This window comes from Equus caballus, chromosome 14 (genome assembly GCF_041296265.1).
Source record: "Equus caballus isolate H_3958 breed thoroughbred chromosome 14, TB-T2T, whole genome shotgun sequence".
Classification (NCBI taxonomy): domain Eukaryota; kingdom Metazoa; phylum Chordata; class Mammalia; order Perissodactyla; family Equidae; genus Equus; species Equus caballus.
In genome coordinates this window covers 71653223-71672835 of record NC_091697.1, presented here as the reverse complement: position 1 = coordinate 71672835, position 19613 = coordinate 71653223, and the positions used below count along the sequence as shown (strand labels likewise).

Sequence of the window (19613 nt, the reverse complement as noted above, 5' to 3'; positions counted from 1 at the left end):
ACACACACAAAGGGAAGGATTTTCATTGCTTGCTGAGGAGAATTTAATAGTTAATAGCATTGTTTTGACTCATACTTCTTGAAGTAAACATATCCTTTGATTATTATCTATGCCTCGGGTCAGACACTAGGGAGAAAAGTGAAGATGACAGCATGGTTCTGGGACGGATATGGGGAGGTGTGAGGGCAGAAGCCAAGTGACAATATCAACAAAGGCAAGTTTCACGGGGCCAGGGGTGGTGTGAACAAAAAGCAGATAGAAACCACGAGAATATTTTAACAGGAAGAGACCTTAGAGATCCTCTAATTCAGCCTTCTCATTTTATCGATTTCTGTGATGTGACCAAGGTCACACTTTCAGCTACTGGAAGCTCCAGGACTAAACCCTGCAGATCTTCCTTGCAGAACACGAAATTCTCAAGTACTTTTGTGTTAGCCCATCAGTGAGTACTAATTGAATGTCCACCATATACTCCCATATATTTAGTATGCGGAATGTAGGAAAAGGAATTTAAAAGCTAGTGAATCAATAATAATAATAATAAATAATAATAGTAATAATGATAGCAGCATTTTGTGTTTATACGATGCTTGAATGTTTGCAAATTATTTTTGTGTATTTCATATCACGCAATCCTCACAAAACCATTGAGGTAGACTGATCACAATTCTCACATACTGTATAGGAGGGAAGATTGTATAACTTGTCCAAAGCCACCAGCCGACTAAATGTCAGATCTTAGTCTCAAATTCAGATTCCCAGACTCCAAGTTTGGTGATGTTTCCAAATTACCTCTTGCCGCTGTGTTAAGTAAAACTTACGTTGCCATTCTCCCAAATCTCTACGAAGTTTCCCACAGAGGTGGAGGCGTACATTCCAAGTTTAAGAATACACTAGGAATAATGCAGAAGGTGATCTGAAGGGGCCCTGACCTCTCCTAGGCTCAGCCCTTCCCTTTCTGCATCAGGCAGGGTGCCAGATCTCATGGAGCAGTGATTCTGTGCCAAGTTCAAGAAGGGAACATTGGATTAAAATTCTCATGTTGACAGCGATTTTGTCTTGTGAAGATGCACAAAGCCTGCCTTATGTATTCCTTTCACACCTGGCAAAGATTGAAATATATTTCTATTTGCAAACATATATACCTTGATACATATATCATAAAAAAACAGAAATGTGGTTTCTTTGAAAATAATTCACTGTTACTCTTCCACTTCAATCATTTGATAAGTTTTGAATGTATTTTTCTTTCCCGAGTCCATGAAAAAGCATTTGTTTTCTCCCTCTTTTAACCAGCTGGGTGCCAACATTTTTTTCCCTTCTCTTGATCTGACGCAAGTTCAATGTTTTGCTTCTGTCTGCTATTCCAGCTGCTAACCTGCAGGTAGTTGGATAAAAGAGGCTTTCTCTCAACTCAGGCAATGCATCAAGTCCCACCCCAAACACAGATACACATTCACACACACAAACATTGTGGAGTACAATAGTTTGACGTACAGGATGCTCTGCAGAAAGAGGGCCGTTCACTTCCACCCACAGTCCTCTGTAGGCCGGCTCAGGGCAGTGAAATTGGCTGCTATCCATGCAAATCAGTATCCTGGAAAAGGAAGGTCTGGGTCAAGAGGAAGGAATATCCCATCCTGAGGAAGAAAGATTAAGTTTGTTCTGTATGATTGCTTGGGGATGGCTTCCAAATTTACAATGCCCTGCAACTCTTAATTTAGCCTGCTATCAGTCTAAGATTACTAAACTGTATTTAGAAGAAAGACACATTCATTATTGTTATTAAGCAATCTAATTTTAGAACTATTACTAAAATAAAACTCAGGAGTATGATAATATTTAACTAGAAATGTGACTAATAAAGCCCTCCATATTTCCATATTTAGGGATTAAAGACTGTAATTAGACGTAAATAGCAAAACAGGGAAACTTCTTTTCGGTGATATGGTAAAGAGTGAATTGGTTTTAGCAAGCATTGTTTGGTTGAATGAGCTACTCAAATGACAGATTGCCTTTTCAGATTGGATCACATTTCATTTAGATTAGAGAATGACTATGCAGCATATTTTATTTAGGCTGGGTGGAGCTCGGGGGCTTACTCCTAGTTATCAGAGGACATGTGTGACTACTTTAGTACACATCAACTAGGAACCACCTTGGACTCTGCAAACGTACTTTTAGAGACACAAATAAGGTATTGGGACTCGGTAGCTCAGGTGACTTGAGTCTTCACTCAGATCGGGTATATAATCAGACAGTTTGTTAACATGATAAATTTCCCTCCCCATTTTCTTATATGCATATCTCTTTTTTTTGTTGTTATTTTGTTTTCTTGCCTAGTTGCTTTAGTTAAGATTCCAAGACCATGTTAATTAAGGATGATGATTGTAGTTATTTTTGACTTCTTGACTTTGATGAGAAAACTTCTGGTTTGCTTTTAATCATGATGCCAGCTGAGTGTTTTAAGTTTGTATTCTGTCTCTGAAAGTTGTATCACTTATTAGTGGTCCCTGAAGAGACTCTGGGGCAAAGCATTTTATGACCTTTATGATTTAAGACCTATATGGTTCTCCATCACTGCAGCCTTACCTTCATCAATGCCTAATTACCTTGTCCTAGTCTCTAGTCCTAACCTGAGTCAGGAGACTTTCAGAAGTCTAGCCCAGTATGCCAGGATGTGGTATCAAGTTGTCTTTAATGCTAGTCCATCACTGGACTTGTGCTCTGGCTCTGGTAGGTGGATTTCTGCCTTATCCCAAGACTTGACCTTTATCTTGTACCAAGTTCTAGTATGTGAATCTCTGTGTTTGAGTTTCTCTCACTGCAAATTGCCCATGACAGGTACTGATTAGTATAGTGGCTCTGGACTAGAGGGCCCGAGTTCAAAACCTGTTTCTTCTACTTATTAGCAGTTTGATTTTAGCCAAGTTATTTAACGTCTTTGTCTTTCCTCACTTGTCAAATTAGGATAACACCAGTACTTGTCTCACAAGGTTCTTGTGAGCTTTAAATTAAGTACTGCATACAAAGACCTTAGAAGGATGCTTGGCACATAGTGAGGCATTTACCAGAGGCTTGTAGTTATTGTTATTGCAGGTGGAAAATACAGTATTCCAGTTAGTACTGTTAGTAGTAATAGTACTGTTACCCATTTTGAATTGCACCTGTCTTCCTTCTATCAATCCACCTTTCAGGGTTGGATGTCCACTACTTGATTCTGCTCTTGGTAGTTGGGGATCTGCTTCCTGCTTTTAGGCTCAGCTTGGCAGGACACCCCGTTTCAACACATTGACCACCGGAATAATGAGTGTTCTAAAACTATCCTACTGCCCCACCTCAGCTTACATTATTCTAGCTGCTCATTGAAAGTTTCTTCAAAGATTCACTTCTGAGTCTAATTCTACTGCCCACTTTCCACCCCACTAGATGTGAGCCTTCTCCTATCTAAAGATTTTGATCAGGTTGTTCATGGCTTTTTTTTTTTCACAGTACCTGACACACTAATATAAATTATGTTAGTGCTTCTCCAAGATTGTAATAAGGGATATTGTTCTAGCTCTGCAAAGTCACTTCTATTTATCCTCATCCAGAGTTCACAAACACAAAATCATGTTGATTAATCAGCTTGTTTATTTAGCACATATTTATATAACCTCTAATCCAGGATTAATACTGTGCCAGGACATAAAATAAATATGAAATAATGTCAGACATGTCCACTGCCCTTGAAGAACTTACAGTTTAGTTGAATAAGACACAGCCCATGATTGTCCGAGGACAAGTTGTGGAAGTGAAGGAGTGTATGGTCAGCCCAGTGAGGAAGTGAGATCCAAGTTGAATCATGAAGTTTTTAAATAGAGTTCAATGAGTTTTGAATTTTTTTCCTAGAGTCCGTAAAAAAGTGTTTGCTCTCCCTTCTTTTAACTAGCTGGGTGCCAACGTTTTCTTTCTTTTTCTCTTGATCTGAAGAAGCAGGAGGGTGTTCCTTGGGGGGGGGTGCTAACATTGTCCGTATATTACAATCTGGTGATATTAGTTACAACTAATTTAATGAGCTCAGTTGGCTTACCAAGCTATTCTTGTACTATTTTCATGATTTTTCCCTTATCTGTATTTTATCTGCACCATTATTTACTTAAAAGTTCCTGTTCATGTTTAAATAACTTTATTAAAATTGTATCACTACCTTAAATAGAAAAGCAGTATATCTTGCTGTAAAAAGAAAACAGCAAAAGATATACACAACTATTTAAATTTTTAAAAGTTAACCCATAAGCAAGCTGGAATTGCCTCACATAGCACCACTGGGAAACTCTGGCCTTCCATTCTGATGTTTTTTGGGAAGGGGCTCTGAATAGTTTATTGAGGTCTCTGTTCAAACACTGCTTGACAATTTCACTCCTCCAATTGTAGTCGCCTGTCATTTCTCTGTTCCTTACTTTGTTTTCTTTTCTTTGCAATGTATTATTTTCTAAAATTGTATTGTTTATTTATTTGTTTCCTGTCTTACTATATGCTTTTCATGACTAAGATATAAACTCCAGGAAACCGAGGACCTTGTTTTGTTCACTGCTGTTTCCCAGGGCTTGGCGTATTTTAGGTACCCAATTACTTGACTTTCATGGCAATATGGTGAGAAACTGCTGTGATGCAAAAATCTGAGCTTAGATAAAATAACCCTGCTTGCTAGCTTAGCCCTGTATGAGCTGATTTTTGTTTTTCCTGTGTCTTTGATGGTCTGTTACGACTTTGGACTTTGTTTACCCACCTGGGCTCATGGGACCTTTTTAGTTCCGTCAACTTATGTAGATCTTCAGAACTTTAGGCTTGAATTTCTCGCACTCATTTACTTTGTTTTTTTTTTCTTCTTCTTCTCCCCAAAGCCCCTCAGTACGTGGTTGTATATTCTAGTTGTAGGTCCTTCTAGTTCTTCTATATGGGACACCACCTAAGCATGGCTTGATGAGTGGTGCTAAGTCTGTGCCCAGGATCGGAACTGGTGAAACCCTGGGCTGCAGAAGCAGAGTGAGCAAACTTAACCACTTGGCCACAGGTGGGTTATACTTCGTTTTTTAAAAGCCAACCTACTGGCTCCAATTCCTTTTCTACCTAACTAGGCACTGGCTGAATTCCTCTCTTCAAATAGATTCCTAACCTGTCCATCATGATGCATCCAAGTGGCCAAAAAAGCCATGTGGCATTTGTTCAGGAATGGACGGCTATAACAAGTCAATCATCCTGGCTGGTGTACTCTAACACTCTAAAAATCAGAGCTGGCCTGGTGGCGCAGTGGTTAAGTTCGCACGTTCCGCTTGGGCTCCTGGGGTTTGCCGATTGGGATCCCAGGTGCGGACGTGGCACTGCTTGGCAAGCCATGCTGTGGTAGGCGTCCCACATATAAAGTAGAGGAAGATGGGCATGGATGTTAGCTCAGGGCTGGTCTTCCTCAGCAAAAAGAGGAGGATTGGCAGCAGACGTTAGCTCAGGGCTAATCTTCCTCAAAAAAAAAAAAAAAAAAAAAACCAACAATAGGACAAAAGCAAGTACACTGGTTTCTCTATGTCAAGATTAGCCTTAGAAAAAGGCTTAGATAAGTCCCTCAATTTTAGTTCTTGAAGACTGTTTGTATTTTTCATTCTTAAAGCAGTAGATGTATAATCATCAGGAATGTCCTCCCAATTGATTTAGATGATTTTAAATAGATTTGGATGAATTTCTACCCCTATTTTTCAAATATTTTGCTTGATATTCACATACAAATCGGAGTCGTTTAGAGACGTACTGTGATCCTCATAGTGGATAGAGAAATCTTATTTAAAATATTTCCATCTAGTTTTCTATTCAAAGAATTCATCTATTTTTTCCTGCCTTGTTAGATAATGGTAAGTCAAGGGGATGAAAGTGCATACCTATTTCCTGTGGCAAATCCAATGCCTGTTAAGGCTGGTTGATTAAAGAAGCCATACTTCTTGGTGATAAATGACTCAGAGTCTATGATAAGGCTCCTGCGCTTCCAATGAAATCTTTCATGTCATGGAAGAGGAAACAAGATTGCAAATTTGAGAGTGGATGATAATGATTAGTATTGGATGCTATTTATAATCAGTGGCACAGGAAGTTAATTAGTTGTTTTCGATATGGTGAGTGAGTTGATCCCAATAGAAGAAGTGCTTATGATTTTGTAAATGAAAAATATTTTTAACAGGGCTGAGAAATTTCATGGTTTTGGTATGGTTAGGAAGAAAGCATGCTGAGTTGTTAAAAATGGCACAACTGGCAATTTTGATTGTGGACATGATTATTTTAAACTTATTTTATTTTAATAAAATAAGCAACATACAATATTTGAAGGAACTTGAACATGCATTTGTAGTAAATGGAACCTTTCTAACTTGGTAATGATTCGCAATGGCATAAAATAATGTTATATTCTCCAAATATACAAAGCATTTGCTCTGTGGGAATAAGTATGAAATGTGTTAGTAACTGACCTAAGCTACAAAGATATTCTTTAATGCACTGTAGGAATATTTTATTAGTGAATACCCATGTGCCCTGAAAGAGTTGATTGATGTAGTTTGTTGAAGGGCCTAACTCGTTCCCAGAGAGTCATTCACAAACTGGCAAGATTTGGCTGATTTGGGGAAAGAACAGCCCTCACCACAAAAGTGAAAATTGCAAATGCTGCTGATGAAGAGGCCCAAGGTCAAGAAAGGACCAGTCTGATTCTGAAAGGCAAACTATCAGGTTAATAATCAGAGGGATCAACCATACAGTGGGCTGACATCAAGACCAAACCATTTGAGTGGTGCTTCCTGTACTTGTTTTCTTGATTCTTACAGATCAAGAAGTTCAAAATGTTTATTTGACAAGGTGACTAATGATAATAATTATTTATTTATCGACACCATACCATGTGTCAGACACTTTGCTACACGCTTTACGTGCATTATCTGACTTGATTATTGTAGGAGCCCTTAACAGGTACTTTTATTGTCCGCATTTATAAAGGAGGACAGTAATTCTGGGGGAGAGGCTCTGAACCTGTCCGTGGCAGCACAGCATGACAGTGGCAGAGTCAGGACTGAAGCCTGGGTGTGCCGAGTTCAGAAGCAGAGATCTTGGTCTCACTCTGTCACTAAGATAGATCTTGAAACTTAGTCTTCAACATCCAAGTCCACTGCTGTTTTTCTCCACTTGCCCAATCCTAACCCATCTTTTCCTCCAATAAATAATCAGGTCTTCAGCATTTAGGGGTCCTGTTTTTTTTTTTTTGTAATTTTATGTGTTTGTTTTATAACAGATTTTTACTTTTTAGGCTTCCCGAAAAATTGAGCAGGAAGTGCAAAGAGTTCTCATTTACCTCTCCCCCTCTCTACACAGTTTTTATGAACATCTTGCATTAGTGTAGTACACTTGCTACAATTGAGGAACCAACATTGATACGACATCATTAACTAAAGTCTATAGTTTGCATTAGGGTTCACTCTTGTTATAAACTCTATGAGTTTTGACAAGTGCGTAATGTTAGGTGTCGATCATTAAAGTATCATACAGAATAGTTTCACTGCCCTAAAAGTCCCCGTGCCCTCCCTATTCATCCCTCCTTCCCTCTTCTTGGGGCCCTGACAGCCACTGATTTTTTTAGTCTCTGTAGTTTTGCCTTTTCCGGAATGTCATATAGTTGGAATTATACATTATGTAACCTTTTCAGACAGGCTTTTTTTACTTAGCAATATATATCACTTCATGCCTTTTGGGGGCTTGAAATCTCATTTCTTTTTAGCACTGAATAATATTTCATTGTCTGTATATACCACAATTTACTTATCTACTCATCTACTGAAGAACGTCTTGGTTGCTTCCAAGTTTGGGCCATTATAAATAAAACTGTTATAAACATCCATGTGCAGGTTTTTTGTGTGGACATACATTTTCAATTCATCTAGGTAAATAGCACAGAGGGTGATTGCTGGATTGTTCAGTTAGAGAATGTTTAACTTTGTAAAAAACTACTAGACTGTCTTTGAAAGTATCTGTATTATTTGCATTCCCATCAGCAGTGAGTGAGAGTTCTTGTTGCCCCACATCTTCACTAGCATTTGGTGTAATCAGTGTTTTGGATTTTAGCTATTCTAATAGATGTGGAGTGGTATCTCATTGTTTATTCATTTGCAATTCCCTAATGACATACAATGTTGAACATCTTTTCATATGCTTATCATCTGTATATCACCTTTGGTGAGGTGTCTGTCCAGATCTTGTGTCCATTTTTTAATTGGGTTTTTCATTTTCTTATTATTGAGTTTGAAGAATTCTTTGCATATTTTGGATAATAGTTCTTTACATATATATCTTTTGTAAATGCTTTCTTCTGGAATTCTGTGTTTTTAAATAGTAATTGATTCAACTTACTTGTGATCTAAGTCCTGAGAAAGTGAAAGACTAATTCCACTGAAGCACCAGTTATCAATTTATTGTTTCTAGAAAAATGAATAAACAATATAGAGAGTAAAATCATGTTATTTCTAGCAAAACGTCTTCCAAAGTAAGTTCCGTAAAACATTAGTCCTGTGAGGATTGCAAAGGTTTCCGGTGTAAAATAAGTTTGTGAAGAGTCAGTTTAAATACAGCTGACCAAGTTTCTGAGCTGCAGACCACCTCAGAACCTTTGTGCTGATGTCCATCATGATGGAGAGAGGGAAATGGTACACAACTTTTCCCAAAGTTGTTTAACCACAGAACCCTTATTTGGGGTAATGTGTAGAAGCAGCTAACTGGGTGTATCAGTCAGGGTTCTCCAGAGAAACACAACCAAGAGGAGATTATATATATATAATGCATAAAGCTAGTCATACACACACATATATATAAATGTGTGTGTGTGTATATATACATATGATAGAAATTGGCTTGCATGGTTATGGAGGCTGAGAAGCCCCACTCTCTGCCATCTGCAAGCTGGAGAACCAGGAAGGCCAATGGTGTAATTCAGTCTGGGTCCAAAGGCCTGAGAACCAGGAGCACCAGTATCAGAGGGCAGCATAATTCTTTCTCTCTTTGTTGACCTACATAGTGGACTGGGTGTCTGAGGGACAGAAGCAGAGTCTCACTCAGTTTGTTTTTCCTGTACCTAGCAGAGTGTCTGCCAGGGAAGAGTTTTTCAAAACTATGACACTGAATATTGACTCCATATTCTCAATTTTTTTTCTCTTATGTGACCTTGTTATTCATTTCCGTTTGAAAAATAAGAGATGATCAAGACCGCAACATGAGTAAAAAGACCCTAAGTCAAAGGGACACTTGGACATTTTCCCTTTTAGCTATAGCTGAACACAGAGGCTGGAATGGATCATGCACAGTCTGTCAGGGTGCCTTAGTCACCTTAATGATCCACACAGCTAGTGGTATAACTGATTGGGCCATTGGGAACATTATTGATCGTGGAGATGACTAAAATAATTTTAGTAGCCACATTGTGGTTCAGTCCAGTAAACATGTGCCTGTTTGATGAGAATTCTTATAATTTGGTGATTTTTCTTTATTTGTTACAGAATCCCAGGGTTGGAAATGGTCTCAGAGATCATCTGACACAATATTTTTATTTTATAGATAAAGTAATTCAGTTCAGAGAGGGTGAAAGTCTTGACCCAGGACATGTGGCTATTCGTAGAAGGTCCCAAGGCTCCTAATCCCTTAGCCTTTCGCCAGCACTCTAGAGCAAATGAGTAGTGTAAGAACTAAGCCTCTGTTTTTGTATGTCACTGAATTTTTTTCCCCTGTAATTGCAGTGTCACCTAGCCCAGACTGTCTGATCCTGTGTGTGACTGGCTTTATGAATAACAGGAGTTCTAGGGACACACAAGATCCCTTTAGAAGCAAGAGGTGGGGATAGTACGTAACTCTTATCTACATGGTCACTTGTTGACTGTCTGTTGTTTCAGAGACTCCTAGGATAAATGTGTGTGTGTGTTATTGTTGTTATTGTGTTGTATTTAATTTTTATGAATATTATACATCTTTCTTGAGATTTAGTGTCCTTTGGGGTGAATTTGTGGTTTGGGAATCTCTTTTCTTGGAGAACAGTTGGTAGAATCAAGAAAAATAATGTAGAGATAGCAATCCTGCTCTCAGTCCTTAATTATGTGTTGGGGTAGAAAAAACCAGAGAGTAGATTGAATCATTTAACAACCTTTCATTTCCCTTTTGAGTGATCAAAGGTAATACATAAGAATCCCAACCCATTGAAAGAAGTTAATAATAAACTTCAAGGAGGCTTTGGCAAAACAGACTGTACTGATAGTATTTGAACAGTATACATTCCAGCCAGCAAGTTGATGCATTTTATCTCCAACTCTGGGGATCCCACAGCAATTAGGTACAGACCTGAGTGTGCAAAATGGGGCAGAGAACTGACTTGTGCTATCAAATAGTCGAGTCTGGGTCCCATGAGGGGAAGACTTGTTCCAATTCAGATCCTTTTCTTAAGATGCAATGGAAATGATGCCTGGATGACAGTGGTGGGACCAATCTCCAACACTCGGCTGGATACCTCTTCTACCAAATCAGGTCTGGAAACAGACACTTGAGCAAGAGGTAGGATTTTATTTTTGTTATATTCTTAGGCTTCCCAGAAACAATGACGCTTTCTGAAAAGCTTAGTAACACTTTCAGAAGTTCCAGTAATTATTTCAGACTCTGTAGACTCTGTTAACAATAACACAGACTTTGGAAACATCCCAGGAGCTGTTTGCCAGAAAGAATGCTCTCCCTGCACCTTATGATTCACATCTGACTGTTCACCTTCCCAAATTGCACAGCCACTTCCCTACCCCCTGCTTTTGCCTATCCTCTTTCCACGACCTGGGGGGACCTTATTTCCTTTTCTATCTCATGCTCGTGGGTTGAGTTTACATGCCCCTACTTCCATGATAAATCCCGCTAAAAATGTTAAAACCCGCATTTACCTTATAGCCTAGCATTCACTCCTAGTTATTTATTTATTTCTTTTAAAGATTGTTACCTGAGCTAACACTGTTGCCAATCTTCTTTTTTTTTTCCTGCTTTTTCTCCCCCAATCCCCCCTGTACATAGTTGTATATTTTTTAGTTGTGGGCCCTTCTAGTTGTGGCAGGTGGGATGCTGCCTCAGCGTGGCCTAATGAGCAGTGCTGTGTCTGCACCCAGTATCCGAACCAGCGAAAACCTGGGCCTTCGAAGTGGAGCACGTGAACTTAACTACTCGGCCACGGGGCTGGCCCCCCACTCCTAGTTATTTGCCCAATGGAAATTAACATGTATATCCACAAAATGGCTTGTACAAGAATGTTCATAATAGCTCTGTTCATAATACATGAAAACTGCAAACAACGCAAATGTCCATCAACAGATCCTGTATAAACAGATTGTGCTATATTAATACAATGGAATACTACTCAGCAATAAAAAGAAAGCAACTCCTGATCTTCATGATACTTGGCTACATCATGCTGTGTGGAAGATATCAGAAGCAAGAGTGCACACAGAATATTTCCGTTATACAAAATTTAAGAACGCAGGCAATACTAACCTATGGCAAAAGAAATCAGAACAGTGATTCCCTTTGGCCAGGAGGGCAGTGGAGATTGACTAGAAAGGACTGGAGGAAACTCTGTGGGATGATGGGAATGTTCTGGGTCTTGATAGGAGTCTGGGCTATATGGAGTGTTTGCATTCATGAAGCCATAACATCAAACCATGTCATCAAACGATAACACCTAAGATCTATGCATTTCACTGTAAATTAAAACAATTTAAATAAAAACAGGAAAGGAAACATATCATTTTGTATAGCCCTTAATTTTACTCTTTTCCTATCACTTTAGGCGTGATGCTTTCCCAGTCACCTCTCTGCAAACTCACTATCAGAAAGACGACATAGTATCAGTCAATTACACTTTAATGTTTATTTAAATCAATGATTTACATCTCCCAGTTTTCAAGTCTAATAGTGGATTTAAAGTATTTGTTTTCCATTCAAAGTACTTCAGACATTAGACAGAAGATAAGAAAGATATTTTGAGGGACTGAAAGGCTCTTTTTGGTGTTTCTGACATCACTATCAGGTGCTTTATTCATCTATGAAGGTTATTCCTGATACCTGTGTAGTTATTTTTTAAAGACAGTTTTCTGTTTGTCTTTCTTTTCCATTTCCTCTTACTCCCCCCTACATACAGAATTGTGTAGTCGTTGTCTATAAACATGCATAATCTTTCTCAGAAATTTCTGCTGAATCTTTCTCTTATGGAACGTTCAAACTATTTTATTACCTCCCTTGACATCTCTCTCCCCCACTGAACTTGGAGTTCTCTTAGAGGTGGGAAGTGTCTTTAAATCATTTTTTCCCCAGCACAGGATCTGAAAAAAATATAGACATTCAATAATGTTTACTGAATAAATTAATAAATGACACTATTTTTTTTCTTATGTGGCCGGTGAAGTGAAAAAGAGCTACATTCAGAAGCAAGAGTGTTTGGATGGGTTGTGTCTGCAGCTATATTATCTGTCCTCTCAAATCCATCTCCTTTTCTCCTCCCTTCTACCCCTGCTTCCCCATATGACTATTTTATGACTGCATCAGTGTAGTTTAAGTGTTCCTATTAACTTCATACTAGGGAAGTCTTTGAAAAAAAATGACATTTTAAGATGAAAGCAATTTGAACCAAAAAAAGGGATTATTTTTCAAACGAGCTGATAGAGTTTTACACCTTGACCTTTTACGTTATTGAAGCCAATGTTTTTTTCCACCAGGCTTCTCAAAACACAGTATGTTCGGATTGGATTGGGCTTTAAAATGTAATATTTAAAACAGCAACATGTCTGACAGATCCCAGAAATGAAATATGTCCATTTCTTTTAGCGAGGAGCAGAAGGCAGCATAAAGCAGCTGCAAGAATTAATTCACCGAGATAGTTGACATTTTCAAGCTGACTGCCTCTTACAGAAAATGATGTCATCCTCCAGGAGCCTAATGACAGTCATCAGCCTGAGAGGACACATGCTAATAGGTTCATTGCTCACCTAGTTTTCTTTGTGGTTTAGCCAGGCTGTCCTTGGATGCCCATAATTTGGCCTTGTGTTCCTAGAATAATTTCTAAGAGGGACTGAAGTGTGAAACGTAGGGAATGATGCTTTTTCTTGTCAGAAAATTGAATGAATAGGTTTCTACTTTCTTCCAGTGACTCAAAGTCCTATTTCCAGTTTGCTAATATATAACCAAATTCTTATTGGCTTTTCTTTCTAAGGTGTTGGAACCAGTGTTTAAATTGTGAAAGATCATTGCTTCAAGATGCTGGGACGGCTCTGACAACAAAGAAGGAAAGGTGAGGGAAAATTCGAAAATTTTATTCTTAACTATAAAGAATATTGACTCTGAACTTCTAGAATACTCAGTGTAGGCATCCTGGATTTGGCTTTACTCCTGGACAGGATTACGATTTTCAAAAGAGTTTTAAGGTGAATTTCTGTGGATCCGATATGAAGATGGGAACAAGAAATTCCAGCCTAAGGGAAGGAGCAATGCCAGCTCACTCACACCTTTCTGACAGGAGCTTTTGATTCTAGTATCAGGACGCATCTTGAGCAAAAGATCTGTTAAGTTTCCCAAGCATTTCTATCTTTGTCTCTTCCCTGATACATAACACCAGCATAGACTCTTCTGGGGACATCCTGATGTATCCAATGGCACCTGCACATCCCCCTTTCCTAGCAAGGCCTACTGGGAATCTTTCAATTGAAAACTGTCCTGAACAGGTAAAATGTGTTAGCTAGGGGCCAAATAAAGGAAGTGAGCTGTGGATTTGGGGGGAAATCAATGAGTTGCAAGTATAGGAGGACTATAATTCAGAGTGGTATTTATTGCTAAGGAGATTTCACCTTGCTTTTCCTTTGGCCTCCTAGTCTTCCTGGAGGTGAATGCCTGGAAAAAGAAGTTCATACTACTTCTAGATGAATGCTTGAGGGTTAGACATTTAGACCCAATTGACAAGAGAAAAACTATCTCCTTAACAATTGAAGTGTTCCAGACCATTCCAAGGGCTTCCTGAACTGGATGGCTGGCCAGTCATTTACCAAATCAATGATCAATGATGTTTTGTTGATAATGTAATGAAAAAGGAGGTCTTGGTTGAATATGTAGAAGCATAGGTCAATAAATTTGATAAATTAGATAATTTATAACCTCTCGATAACATGTCTGACATCCTTTCAAGTGGCTGTATGTAGAACTAGTTCGGTTAACACTTATTTAGCACTGACTCTGTGGAAGGCCTCTTCCAGCTTCTGGAGGAGGGACAAGATAGAGAAGATATTCCTCTTGCCTTCAAGGGTATGCACTCCAAATGGTGTATTAGCATATGTATACAAACAACTTACACTTCGTAAGGCACATGTCACATATATTTAATCCTCACAACAATCCTGTAAGTTCGGTACTATTATTATTTACCCACCTTTGCTTCAGTGCAAACTTTCTCTTTTCTCTATGGCTCAGTTTGTTTTCTGTAAAATGGGTATGTTAGATTAATACTGATAATAATGATACCTAACATTTATTGAATACGTACTTTTTGCCAAGGCCTTTGGAAGTATTAGCTAATTTAATCCTCACAGCAACCCTACAAATTCTAGACATTTTTACAGAAATGCAGCAGGGTTAAGTTGCATGCCCAGGGTCAGAGTTGGAACTCAAATCTTCTGGCTCCAAATCCAGTGATCTTTCCAAGATACCGTGTAGCTTTCCTTCTGAATGGTCAGCAGCATCTCAAATAGGTAAAGGACACACAGAGTCCATGGAGGGAGCATTACTTCTGGCTGCAGAATTCCCAGGGCTCTATGACAGACTTGGCGTTTTAGCTGTGTACCTGGAGGCCCAAGTTTGACCATGCAGAGAGGAGCTGGCACAGTGAGGCCCCTTTACAATGACCCTCTAGCCTCTTGCGGATGTCATCTTTCTATTTTTTCTTAATTCCAACATTTATTCTTGACAACTTTCCACCTAGGAAATCCTCGTTCCTATTGACTAAATTGTTGTTGTAGTTTTTGTTTAATGCAGGGCTGATCTTACCAGAAGAAAGGGACTCAAGGCTTCAGTGGGGGCAGGACTAAGTGCGATGGTTATTCACTGAGAGAGCCAGATTGGTTTTGGATGAGAGATCAGGGACATGGGTTGTGGTCTTGGCTTTTCTTGTTACTACTTTTATGTCTTTGATGAGCATTCTATTTCTGTAGGCTCATTTCCTTATCTATAAAACAACTCGATCTTCTGGACTTCAAAGGACTGTTGGTATCTCGAATAAGACAAGAAACATGAGAGTACATTGTGAATGACTATACAAATGTAAGGTATGATCACGATCATTCATAATTTTCTCTTAGGAAATATTGATAGAAAATACCCTCTGGATTTTTCAGACATCATGGAAGATTTTTTTTCTCCACGGAAGAAAAGAACACTGACAGCAAGAAAAATATCTGTGTGTTCTCTAAGTACGTAATCTCTAATTTTTTTTTTAATTCACTTAGGAAACTTTGAAAAACAAGATCTATTTGATACCTGATCTTAATTTTTTAAACCATGAATCAAAATACTTGGAAAGGAGACTGTAGTTAAGATGAATACAGAAGAGGAATGGTGGAATTCTTTTCCCTATGAGTTGGGACATTAATGTTGGAGGGAGAGAATCAAAGTTGTTATGACTCTTAGACAAAGAAAGAAGAAGCGAACTTGAATCTCCTTGTCAACAGGCATTTTATGGCTCAAATGATAAAACACAGAGTGTTCAAACTCTTCTAGCCAAGTGTTCCATACAGTGGAGTACCAAAGAAACACTCTTTTGAAGGCTCCTGTTACATGATATTCCTTGTCATTGTCAATAGTAAATCCGACAACAGGTCAGAAACATTCATGGTCCTCATTAACATTCCCCCTAGGTCTCAGTTTGCGTCTCTTTATCTTTTTTCTAGCTCCGAATGGAAGTTTCCTGGGAAACCTTTCCTGTGAATGGAATGTATGAGGTTTGTCCCATGACAGACAAATAAAAAACACAAGAAACTACAACAGAAAACTTCTTCCCCTGAAATATTGCAGTCAGGAGCAGATAACACCTATCTTTTTTCAAGGACATGTAGAGATTCCAACCCTCTGGTGTTCAGTGACACTAAGAATGTTATTCCCTCAATTTAACAGCAGAGCTTCTTTTCTTACTGATAAAAAAATTTAAAAAGGGTTTAAATTACTTAAGTAAAAAGAACTATGGTGGGGCCTTCTCAGTCATAGATAAGCATCAGCTCTTGCTGATCTGCTGTATTGTCAGCAAAGTAATGGCTCAGTTTGTGTATTGTTCTCCTTGTGCCAAACAGAAGGGAGAGTAAACCTTATCCACAGGCTCCTGTTACCAGCAGACACTGGCTTCCGTCAGAGGCGGGTTCTGGGGAAACAGTTTTCACATTCACCAATTAAAAGAAGGGAAATAGCCAACATTTGCACAACTTATAGATATACCCCATCCCAATAAACCTTGAGTTTTTGTCTATGCATTGTTGTCTAATTAAAAAAAAAAGAGCAATGAGCGAGAGGGAGAATACACAGGCTACTACTGAACTGTGTTGCTAACAGAAGAAAGTTGAGGGGTCGGGTGGGGACGGACAACCAGTGATTAAAATCAGGCTTTTATTTGAAATTCTGACTACTTTTCTGTAGCAGCTTCCATGCTAACTTATACATTCTGTTCCTAAGCTGGGTGAAGCATGTCTTTTTTTTTTTTTTAAAACAGCTTTATTGAGATATAATTTATGTACTATAAAATTCACCTGTTTAAAGTACGTTTTAGTTTATTTATGCATTTGTGAAACCATCACCATAATCTAATTTTAGAATGCTTTTGTGACTCCAAAAGGAAAAGCAGTACTCATCTGCTGTCATTCCCCATGCTTCTCTCCCTCACCAGCTGTAAGCAATGACAAATCTACTTTCTGTCTCTATAGATTTGTCTATTGAATCTTTCATACAGAAACATGCAGTATGTGGTCTTTTGTGATTGATTTCTTTCGCTTAACATAACGCTTTCAAGGTGCGTCCAAGCTGTAGCAGTACTACATTTCTTTTTCTTGCTGAATACTATTCCATTGTGTGAATATAACACATTTTATTTATCCATTCATCAACTGATCGACATTCGGATTGTTCCTACTTTTGGGCTATTATGAAAGATACCACTAGGAACATAAGGGTATGTTTTGTGTTGACATCTATTTTCGTTTCTGTTTGCTATTTACCTGAGAGTGGAATTACTGAGTCGTATGGTAACTTTGTGTTTAATATTTTGAGGAACTCTCAATTGTTTTCCAAAATGGCTGATTCATTTTACATTTTCACCAACAATGTATGAGGATAAGACATGTCTTTTCGCAATTTTCTCCTGTTTATAGATTCTAAAGCTCTGTGAAAGATTAGAAATATAGCAGGCAGTTCATTTGCACACATTTAGGAAGTCTCCTTTCTCTTCCCAAACTAAAAATATTTCTGTTGTCTAATGAGCAGGTGCTACCAGCTAATGAAGCAGGAATACTAATTTCTTATTTGATTTATAATAAATTTTAATAATTACAGAAGAATATGTACTTAGTTTTCTGTGTGTTTATGTTCTAGAGTACTAACATTCCTTTCTTTTCTTTTTAAAATTCACTTTCTTCACTGTTGTGCTATTAAATGATTTGTATCTTGATTGCAGGTCATTAATGCCTGTTTAAAAAAACAAGTCCATGTTTTCATTTTAAGATATATCTTTTATTTCATACTGATTGAAAGCAATTCAATTCTTCCTCCATAGAAACATTTAGGCCAAGATATGAAACAGCTCCTTTAAACAGACTTATATTTAGTCTTTGGAATTGAAGTGCATGTATCCTTCGTTATATCTGACCTGAAAATGCTAGGTATGAAATGAATTCTACTGACTCGAATGTTATTCCACATACAAACCCCTTTTCTTGTAAACATGGCGTATAAATGTTCATAAGATAAACCTGTTTTTAAGACAAATAAATTTGTCCATAAACCTAGATTTCTTTCTTTATTTTGCTTACTTAATGCGAAGGATATTCCGTGAACTGATTTTTTCTTATTGTGGACATTAGTTGACGTTTGTCTTTGATTCAACATTTGCAGATAAGTTATGGGTCCAGCTGCTCTGCATAGACCAATGTGGAGCAGCATCCTTAATGAGTAGTGAGCTTTCTTGTTCTCTAGACACTATCACCTCTGCCTCTTGAAACCAAGGCTTCTAATGACATGTGTTGAAGGACAAGGCTTGATTTCAGGTTTCCCTTTGGTCTGTTTCATCTCCATTTGCTGACCCTGGATTATGCAGATAATATACTGCTTTCAGTAATCTGGCCCCCTGTGCCAGACCTTGGCTGTCATACCACATTATAACCGATGGTTCAAACGCTTCTTTTACATAAAGACTATTTTCTTCTCAGCCATCTCTCTAAGATATGCATGACTAACTAAAAATACTGCTGAATCCTGTTCTCAAGTAGAGATTCAAGGTTAACGTGAAAACTGTTATCACTTGCTTATGCTGCGTAAAAAGCTGTTTTATCTTTGTAACAATCTTTTTATTAAAAAAGCATTGCAATTCCTCTGCTATGCTAATGTTGTCTCAGATACCAAGCCGACTATGCCTCGCTGGCAAGAAAACAAGTTACGATTATTTATATGCCAGTATGCATTTGTTTCCATTTAGAGTTATAAACGATTAATTTGTGATAATCGATTGTGACGCAAAAAAGAATTTCTACCTCACTAGCTTATATTTCCAACAACAGAGAAACACAAGTAATTTTGATAATGTCTTGTGTGTCCAGTGAGGTTATTTCTCTATTACTAGCTTTTAGTAAGAATTTATAATTAAATAAGAGAGAAAAAACACTGGCAGCCAACATTGTGTCACATTTATTTCAAGTGTAACGTCAAAAATTTCATGTATGGTCACTTAGACATTGAAAAAAACACGAAGATTAGAGAGCAGAAATGAGGTCATGAGGGTTATATTCATTTTCCTGCCTTACCAAGGTAAGAAGGGTAAATATAAATACAACTATTGCCTTAACAAAGCACTTGAGTTTCTTTGTAAACCAACAATGGATAAGATAGAAATAAATCTATCCTGAAATTTTTCAAATAAAGTAATTCTTTCAAATCTATTTATATATGTATACACATATATAGAGAGAAATAGATGACATTGTATATATAGACAACTTTTCAAAAATAGATTTAAGAGAATTACTTTATATATATAATATATATGTATGTCACTCATTAAGGATTAAGGATTTGAAAAAATAGTTATCTGGCTCCTTCTTTTCCACGTCTACATACGCGCTTTTTAAAAAGGCTACCAACAGAAAGGAGAAGCATTAACAGCATAGCAAGATTAAAACTGTTTTATGGCAAATGGTTAAAACTTTAGGAAAACATCTTTAAAGGCTGCAAATGAACGTGTGGTTTCCACTTAGACAGTGGTGGCTGTACCATCACCTAGAAATATGGAGTCACTCCATAGAGCG

General features: G+C 37.9%; 1 long non-coding RNA gene across 2 annotated transcripts; it reads left to right on the top strand.

Moving 5' to 3' along the window:
- The first annotated feature begins 10322 nt into the window (after positions 1-10322).
- On the top strand, positions 10323-15398 carry LOC138917317 (uncharacterized). Of its 2 annotated transcripts, XR_011425138.1 has the most exons (4): positions 10323-10381; positions 10493-10599; positions 13286-13363; positions 15270-15398. It is a non-coding gene; the product is annotated as an uncharacterized lncRNA (long non-coding RNA). The 2 variants fall into 2 exon arrangements; XR_011425137.1 differs by lacking the exon at positions 10323-10381 and having other exon boundaries at positions 10462-10599.
- The last annotated feature ends 4215 nt before the right edge of the window (positions 15399-19613 follow it).